At 36.1% G+C, this 9883-nt stretch overlaps 1 long non-coding RNA gene across 1 annotated transcript; it reads right to left on the bottom strand.

The window, feature by feature from the left end:
* Positions 1 to 278: 278 nt before the first annotated feature.
* LOC121979327 lies at positions 279 to 2131 on the bottom strand. Its single transcript, XR_006111378.1, has 3 exons — positions 1488 to 2131; positions 925 to 1382; positions 279 to 775 (listed from the first exon to the last, which is right to left on the bottom strand). It is a non-coding gene; the product is annotated as an uncharacterized LOC121979327 (long non-coding RNA).
* Between the last annotated feature and the right edge of the window lie 7752 nt (positions 2132 to 9883).

Below are 9883 nucleotides of genomic sequence, written 5' to 3'. Positions count from 1 at the left end.
TCTCCGGCCATCAAGAGATGAGCTCACCTGAACCCAACTCAGGCCTTATCCTCGAGTAGTCTTCCGCACCAAATTCTCGTCCCTCGTAAACATTGCTGCATCCTTTTCGCTCCTCCAGCATACTCTTCCATAGATTCTCGTCCCTCGGATCCACCGAGCCCGTCGACTTGCTCCCCGTGCCATCCTTTGCTAGCAGTGCTTCCTTTGGCCAAAACAACAACTTGGCTAACGGAGGAATATGAGCGCCGACAGATTGATACTGTCCGCCAGTTCTTCTAAGTTTTTATTTATTTATTTATTTTTGAAATAATTTGATTGTTTATGGGAAGGATTGTATAATATAGATATAGTGAACTTCGTACCAAAGATCCTACACATGGAAGTATAATATTGATACTATTCAGCAATTCTTGTAGTTCTACACATGGAAGTATGCAGCATGCACACTACACTTACAAGGTCCTACTTAAAGAAGATGCAGAAAAAATCATAGTTAATATGCTCAGTTAAACCAATTCCATGTACATTAATTGAACTAGAAACTATGCTTATGCTTAAAAGAAATGAAAGGAACATCTGAAATTATAAATTATAACAAAAAACATACTCGTGCATCAGAAAGAGCAGGATTAATGATGTCATTTTGGAAAGTTGAGATAGTGAAGGTAGAACCAGTTCTTTCTGCTTTCAAAGCATATGCAGGAATAAGATCAATATTTGACAATCTGAGGAGGGAATATGTCAGCTTCAGTGCTCGAGATTTTGTTGTCTCAATCTGCATTTTAAGAAAAGAAAGATACTGCAAAGATTCAGAAAAATTGCTTATAATCTTAAAATTTGAAGAAATTCAGGAATAGAGATTAAGCTGTTGTTTGTATGATCCCCTATTACTACCCTGGTAATATTATCTATAACCATACATACCAAAGAAGTGATACTCTTCCTCCATGTAACAGGCAATTTCATACTCTTCCTATCACTCTTAATTTTTGCAGAATAGTCTTTTAAACTGCTAAGGATTCCAGTGATTGAAATCAATCCTCACAGGCAATTTGATATTCTTGTTTTACAAGTGCTTGGCAGGAAGATAATAGCTTGTGAGCAATAGCAAGTGGTGTCTCAAGTTTCAACTTCACTCTCTCCAAGCCACTTTCTGTTGTTCCATCTAAAAGACTAAATAAGAACTTCTCCGGCTCATAAAATTGACTGCTCATCCAACGACTATCACTAAACAAGGCTTCCTTATATTTTACCGAACTGTAACTTGAAGAGGAGAGCTTCGCATCCAAAGCAGACCGTGCAGATACAGGAAATAACCTTATATCTTCTGAGTTAAGCAGTCTACATGCATTTTCTTTTACAAAGGAAGTTGCTTCCTCAAGCTACACAAAAGAATAAGTAGAACAGACATTGAAATTAGAGACACACAACATAGCTAAACAGCAGCACAAATTACAATGAAATATATCAGAGGAGGAATTCATAACCTCACTGCTTGTTCGATAAAGATCCAATTTATTTAAAACAAATACAACTTTTTTCTTCCACTGCTGGACATAAACAAGAAAGGCAACCTGACATTTGGACAGATAAATAAGTAGGCACATACATAAATACAGATTTCCACACTGCAGAAATATATAACTGACATTGCTTAACAGTTGACATGCCCAAAAACAAAATTAGCAAAATTGAAAGCAAGAATATGCTAAGCATGCAATCAGGGGAAGAATATCAGATTCTACAAAAGATGTATTAGATACTAAAAACGGATTCATCTAGAAGTTCTTTTCTAATACTGATCACTTTAGACAACGGAATCATCTAGAAGTTTGACCATTAAGTGTGAACTGAAAGAACATAAGAATGAGATAGAAGGGATGGACAATGTGTGGGGCGACAAAGATGATGTGCCATCATACAAAGAGACAACCACGTGATTTTGATGATAGAAAAGTAATTATAACTTATGAATAAACTTCAACTGACAAATTAGTTTATACAATTGCAGTGTAGTAAGAAATAATAATCATTTAGATCATAATTTAGAAATTAGTAAGTAAGCATGCAGAAGTAAGACAAGATTCCAAAATACGCAAACCCCTAGTGAACCAATGCAATGAGAAATCACGTGATTAACCACAACAATAAAAAATTACGTTAAATCAGTAGGTGATCCAGGATTAATTCTCTGATTTGATCTATCAGCTCTAATCATATGAGTATATAAGAAATTAGTAATTCAAATTTCAATATATTTGAATACACAAGTCACCTTCTGGTGTTGGACACCAACTTCATAGCAGTAAAATTTTAAGAGTGTTTACGTTAATGAAAAATATATAACTGTGAGGGAACTTTGTGCATATGGAGGCAATAGAAAACAAGGGTCAAATTGAACATAAAAATCTGAAGTTCTGCCCTCTTGCTCAAGTGGGATTAGTAGCAACATTTTTATAAGTTCAACAGTTCAACCTTTTAGCCTTGGTAAGGCAAACTAGCTTAAAATCTTAAACTATAAAAACATTTAACTTCAATACCACTTTGAAAACAAAGGGTTGGAAGACAACAAGATGGGTCTTGTATTAACTAATTAGGCATGCATAGTAAACACCTAAAACAAGCAAAGAGAACCCTCAAATTTAAGCCATCAAACCAGCTATATATTTCCCAAAATCTAACGTTTATGAACGATATATTTCTGAAACTCCTTGATCATTACAAACATCTAAAACCGCTAGATAAAACTCTCAATTTATCTTCATGGAAAACTGTTTTTGCTCCAAGTCCAACAACCCAAAATACAGAGAAGCTGCCAACTCAGGAAGTTTCAGGCTAGTATTTGAATTCTTAGTACCAAACATTCTAGTATGATTTAATGGCAATTAATGGTATCTGTAAGATTATTTCTTAAGAATGTTACATTTGGAGCAAGAATAGCCCAAATACAGCAATATACTGAACAGAGAGGTAAATTGAAAATTCTCTTTAACTTGCTAATAAATAAAGGTCATATTAATGTTCCTAAATGTTTACAGCTCCCAAGCAAAAATCTGCCAATTGAGCAGAATGGAAATTATTTGTATCATAAAAAGAAGATTGATGTATCACTCATCAAAGTATTGAAAAGGACTTTAATATTTGAAGGGGAGAGAATCCACTGGCTAATGTTGTCATTCGTATCTTTTAATATGCATTCATAAATTTTAACTTTTTTTCTTGCGATGACTAGTGACGAACCAGCAAATTTCTGATGGGATTTGATCCCTCCGTTGGTGAATGTCTTGTTGAATTAATAAAGAAACCGTTGGCAAACAAAACTTTACCAATTAAATTAGTCGAGAAGACAATAAATTAAACCCAGATCTTAATGAAGGACAAGTTCCTGATGGCAGTAACATTTGGTGCTTGATGTTGTATTTTCAAGCTAAATTTTGTTGGTATTAAAAATGAGCTTTCTTAAATGACAGGCTGAAATTTTAAACAGTAAACAAAAAGTATACAACGAAATTATGAAGAAAGCATATCAACTGTTTTATGTACAGCTCTCCCACAACAATTGAGATTAAACGTAACTATCATAGAAAAAGATTAATAACTACATAATTGACTGTTGCAGGAAGTTATAAAGAACGCTGCAGAGTTAAAGGCAGAGATGATATTACATTAAAAATAGACATTAGGCGCTACCTCTTTACATCTGACAATAGGAGTCTGTCAAACCACCAACAGAGACAACAGCTAAGTATTGTGCAAACCCACATTTAAGGAATACGTTCATGTGAAAATAATAATGGCAAAAATCACTAAAAAATATACCAACAATAAGAACTTATGATCAACATTTGAGTACATCTACTCAATCTCAAAATTAATTCCATAGTGGGCAAAACATGTCCTTTCAGCTGTGTACAGAAACAGACACTCATTTGGATGGAAAACGTGTATATGTTCAGCCCATGTTGCTTAATACTAACCATGCATTGCTCATAGTGGGCAAGTTGCCTACTAAGTATTCTTCCTCTTGGTCTTCTTCTTCTCTCTTTTTCTCTTCCTCTCATCATTCGTGTTACGCTTGATCCATCATTGCCCATTTAGGTCTCATCTCATGTTAGTTGCCTACTAGCAACTCTGTACAATCTTCACCCCTGGTACCCCTATACCCCTGATCAGTGTATCGTCCATTAAATGACATTGTGATTTCACACTCTCTCTCTCTAACCTTCCCACTGGACCTCACACAATACAGAGGAAGTATAACAAAATAATATATATGTACCTACATGTGTAAATATTAAATTGAATCAAGTTGTTCCCACAAATGGAGAGCAATTAGAAGGTAGGCCCTGTCGCCGACCAATGATTTCAGAGCACGCGCCACAGTCGAGCACAACCACTCCGACTCCTTTGGGCAAGGCAAAGTCAATTTCGGCCCCCCTTTCGAGCGACTCGTCAACGCTTAATCGGAGCACCAAGGTGGGGACACTAATCTCCGGCCGCTGGAACCCGCCGGGGAACAAAGTCCTCACCTGCTGCTGCTGCTGCATCTGTTTTTGAGGATTGGGGAAGGAAGACGAGTTGGGCCCGACGGCATTGGCGGTTCGGGGAGTAGATCGACGGTCGGAGAGGGAGGGGCGCCGGCAGAAGGGAAACGCCGATAGGGGTTTGGGAAAGCGAGGAAGGTGGGGGCTGGAGCAGCGGCAACGGGCGTGTGGCCGTGCAGCAGGCAGGCTACCATCGGTGGCCGACGAGAAATTTGGACAGAGGAAGAGAGGGAGATGCGAAGGGGAGAAAAGCACACGAAACATAAAACAGGAGTAGAATCATCCACAAAAATCCACTAATCCGGATTCCGTTCAAGTTCTTATCAGAATATTTTTCTTGTAAAGCGGAGAATACCTCGATAATAGTCCGCCCGTTAGTTTTGGGAGGCGAAACGACTCCGACTAACCCACGATTATATGGCCCGTTCACTGAGCTACCGTTTCTACCTGTTAATAGATAAAACCAATTTCTTCCATCAACTTAGTAGCAAATCAAACACTTCTAAGAGATTTCCGTTGGAAAATATCATGATCAAATCGGACCTCTTGGTTTGAATGTCCGACTATTCCTTCTTGACAGCTACACTCAGACATGAATTTATAAGTATATGTCACTGATAAGATGGATAATGACAAATATAACTCACGATGACGATTTTCACTTAGCATTAGGTGCACGACATCAACGTCACATCTATGACACTTATCAAAAGCAAGCTCCCAACACCCGCGGCCCCTTGCTTCTAGTAGTACGTAAGAATTCACATGGGCATCGAGGTTCGACTACATAATTTATAGTATCAGGGTGGCATAATTTATAGAATCATGATGGCAAAAAGGTGAATATGTTCGTTCCCAGCGCTCCCTGTCAATCCGTCACAAGGCCCATAATTTATAGAATCATGATCTTATGTGGGATGAATTTAGAGTCATGATCAAATCAGTCTGGATTGTAGAATTGTACAATTCTATCAAAAACTCTTTAATTTTATGGAACATGATTATTAATTTTTTTTTAAAAATTATTATTATTATTATTATTATTATTATATATATATATAAAAAGGGTATATTGTCCTAAAATCTCTAGATGCAAACTTTTCTTCCTAAGTCCCTATATCAAAAAAAATTATCCTCACTATTTACATGTAAACTTTTCTTTACTTCAACTCCCTAATGCACACTGATTACCTAATTATCCTTATTTTTTTAGGTAAAAGAACTTTAAAATTAAGTATAAGTCTTCTTAAATTCAATACATTTAAACTAGAATCTAATATATTTTTTTTATCATATTAAGTACAACCCTTTTTCCGCATGACAAGTCAATCGATATACTCGATTCTAATTAAATGATGCTAAATTTAGTAGGAATTACACTATTAGATTTAGATCAGAATCTCTTATTATTTTTTATAGGTATAAAAAGTTTAAAATGAGGTATAATTCCACCTAGATTCAGTATTATTCAACTATAATCAAGTATATCAATCGATTGTTTAGGCGAAAAAAAGAGTTGTGCTCAATTTAATATAAAATATACAACACTTATGACGAATTATACCTTATCTTGATGTTTTATACCTAAAAAAAATAAGGACAATTAGGTAAATCGATATCCATTAGGGAGTTGAAGTAAAGAAAAGTTTGCATGCAGAAAGTGGGAATAAAACTTTTTTGACATAGTGACTAAGGAGGAAGTTGAATTTGCTATTAGGGATTTTAGGGCAATTTACCGTTAATTTTTAACTACCATGCTATTTTTAGCATAATAATATTCAATAATATTTATATTTTCATATTACAAAATTCAAGAGTATAAAATTTCTATTAACATAATAATAATAATAATCGTATTCAACTTCGAGAATGTTCCCTTGAGTCACAAGATAATTAATTTAATTTATGGAAAAATAAGCAGTTAATGTAATAGAAACTATTAAAAAATTTTATTCAAACACAAACGTTGGAAATAATCTTCTAAAGACCTTTTGATTTAGTAGAATATCATACAATAGACATCTAAAAACTTATCATTTTGAGGGAAAATAAACGACATAATATTATTGATAAAAATTAACTAAAAATTAACTAAATAGATGTTTAAATAATCTCATAACTCTAACCCTAACTCTATAGAAGACAAAAATAACTTAAATTATAAAATAATCTAAAAGATAATAAAAGACTAAATATCTTCTCGACATCGCAAAAGGCTTTAAACGATATGTTTTGGATTTAACACTGAGCTGTTATAGGTTTCATCTGATAATCAACTGTAAGTCTCTAAACAACCTTCAATTTGATATATTATAAGTCTCGTGGTTAAATTAGAGTCAAAAGTTATGATTTTTCAAAGCTTGATGCTACTCCGATTCTATTCGATCTTACCGATCATATTACGATCCCACCGATCTTGATCCGATTCTATTACAAAATGATCATGTATGATTCAGGATTGATTTTGTGTTCTAGATAGTAGGATCCTACAATCTAAGATTACTAATCCTGTCTGAGAGCTGCAGAGATAGCACGCTAGTGACAATGGACAAATATTTGACTGGAATAAGATTTTTTCCTTCTTGGCGAAGATTCCTTACGATCCTGCACACACGTGATGATCCAACGAAGAGTTAGTGACCAAAGGGCAGGGAAGGGGATCCCTGGCAAGACCCTCCGACGCTCATGTTAGTACGGTCCTGGATGAAGGAGTCAAGAAAAGAGAAGTGCTCGCTCGAGAATAGAGCTCAAATGATGTAGATTGTGTACCTTACCAATGGAGAGGACCCCCTTTTTATAACACTTATCATAATCTCCGTGATCATGAGATGACCTTGTGTATAGGAGTTTGTTAGTTTGTTATGTCATGAGTATTTGAGGAATCTTTTATCTACCCACAGATATACCTCTTTTGTCGCTTCTGGCTTAGACCTTTGATGAAGCTGTTACAAAAGTATGATGTCATAAATGGTTGCACAATAGGAAACAAAATAGCTCCTGAAGGAGGTTTCAAAGGAATATTCCCTGACAACTCTGACAGGTTGTTAAAATGTTGTCTCATGCCTGTCTGTTAAATATATCTCGGCTAGCTAACAAGGTGATGCTGAGCAGAATATAGATTATTCTGGGATGTGAAGTTATAGAGAGATTAAGAAGAAACAAGAGAGAAATAACAAAATAAGAAATAGCTCAAGATAGGTTTTAAAAAAAACCTTCTTCAGAAAATAAGAGCGAGAAATAAAGAACAAAAGAGATGTAGTCGTAACGTGGCTTAAGAGAAACCAATCGATTCAATATCAAAATAACTTGTCTGCAAACATCATCTAAGCATAGGTTTATATAGCTCTCAAAACCCTCAAAAAAATCTAAACAAAATAATAACCAACTAGACTTATTTCATAAGATTTAGGATAAATTAACTATCAAGACCCGGTTCCTAAGATTTAGGACAAGATTAAATATAAAAATAAACTAAATTTAATTAACGGATAACTACTTAAAAACCTCCAATTTTGGATTCTCTCCTGCATCAGTCGCCTGGAGTTGAAGAGAACTCGTCCTTGAGTTTAAGGTGGGTATATCCAGCTCCAGAGCACAATGACTTAAGTGTTTTATATTAAAAACATCAGAAGTTTTTAAACAGCTAGGAAGTCACAACCTATAGGCATTGTCATTAATCTTTTCTAGTATCTTGCAAGGTCCGATCTTTCGATCTTTGAGCTTGTTGTATTCACCAACAGGGAAATGGTCACGAGTTAATACTGCCCAAACCATATCACCAATGTCAAAAAGAACCTGACGTCGATGTCGATCTACCCTGATCTTGTATTCGGTGTTGCTTTCTTTAATAGTTTACTTAACCTGCTCATGAATAACTCAAAGATGCTCGGCCATCTCCTCAGCCTTGGGGTTAGTTTATCCGGGACGCGAAATAGGGATTAAATCCAGTACCCCAGATGAGTTTCGTCCATAAACAACTTCGAAAGGACTCAAACCAGTGGTCCTGTTCTTTGATCTATTGTATGTGAATTCTACTTGAGGTAAAATTAGATCTCATTGCTTCGGTTTGGTTCCTGTGAAACATCTCAGAAGATTTCCTAAGCTCGATTCACTACCTCATTCTGACCATCCGTCTGAGGGTGATAGGCGCTGTTGAAGTTTAGCTTTGTCCCTAACTTTTCCCATAAAGTCTTCCAAAATTGACTGACGAATTTAGTATCACGATCCGAAGTAATAGTTTGAGGAATACCGTATAAACGCACAGTATCTTTGAAGAAGAGGGTGACAATCCGAACAACATCCATGTTTTTTTTTCATGCCACAAAGTGAGTCATTTTGGAGAATCGGTCCACCACAACTAGAATAGAGTCTGCATTGGTGAGGGTTCCCTTAGATTGCTGACAAACAAAGCAATGGTCCACGAAATGAGCTACGTCATTGGTTAACTTGGTCTAATAGAAGTCGGAAGAGATGAGGGCTAATGTCTTATCTTGGTCAAAATGTCCTTCGTTATGCAATTCATTGATAATGTGTTGTATATCTAAGAAAGATCTAAAGGTGACAACCTTAATGCTCATGGTAGTAAGCAGGTAAGAATGACAGCTTAGAGCATCTACAATACAATTAAGACTCCTGGATTGATGCTTCAGCGTGAATGTGAACTCTGGAAGTGTTAGAACGGGTGCTTCGGTCATCTTTTCCTTCACCAGTTGAGGACTAGTTATAGCCACTTCAGTCCACTTGAACCTGTGCCCCTTGAGATACTCAGTGATAAGAGAAATTAAGGTGTTGAAATTATGGATGAATCGACGATAGAAAGAGACTAATCCATGAAAATTTCAGATATTGTGAATGGTTTTTGGCTGCGACCACTCTAAAACTGCATCTATCTTTGATGGATATGCACGAACACCATCAGTAAACACTGTAAATCAAATAAACAAAACTGATGTTGTGAAGAAAGAACACTTCCTGTTGTTGATGAACAAGTGTTCCGCCTTTAGCTTCTCAAAATAGTGCGAAGGTGATCAAGGTGCAAAGCATGTGTCAGGCTATAAATGAGGATGTCGTCCAAGTATACAACCATGAATCTTCCCATGAAAGGTCGTAAGACTTGATGCATGAATCTCATGAACGTGTTGGGTGCATTGGATAGTCCGAAAGGCATGACCATCCACTCGTACAACCCATGTTGTGTCTTGAAGGCGGTCTTCCATTTATCCTCCGGCTTGATTCGAATCTGGTGGTATCCACTTCTAAGATCAATCTTAGAGAAGATCTTTGAACTGGAAAGTTGATCCAACATGTCATTTAAGCGAGGAATCGAAACTATATACTTC

Source organism: Zingiber officinale, chromosome 5A, assembly GCF_018446385.1.
Source record: "Zingiber officinale cultivar Zhangliang chromosome 5A, Zo_v1.1, whole genome shotgun sequence".
NCBI lineage: Eukaryota > Viridiplantae > Streptophyta > Magnoliopsida > Zingiberales > Zingiberaceae > Zingiber > Zingiber officinale.
Note: the sequence above shows the minus strand (reverse complement) of the source record. Positions and strands in the feature narration are given on the sequence as shown.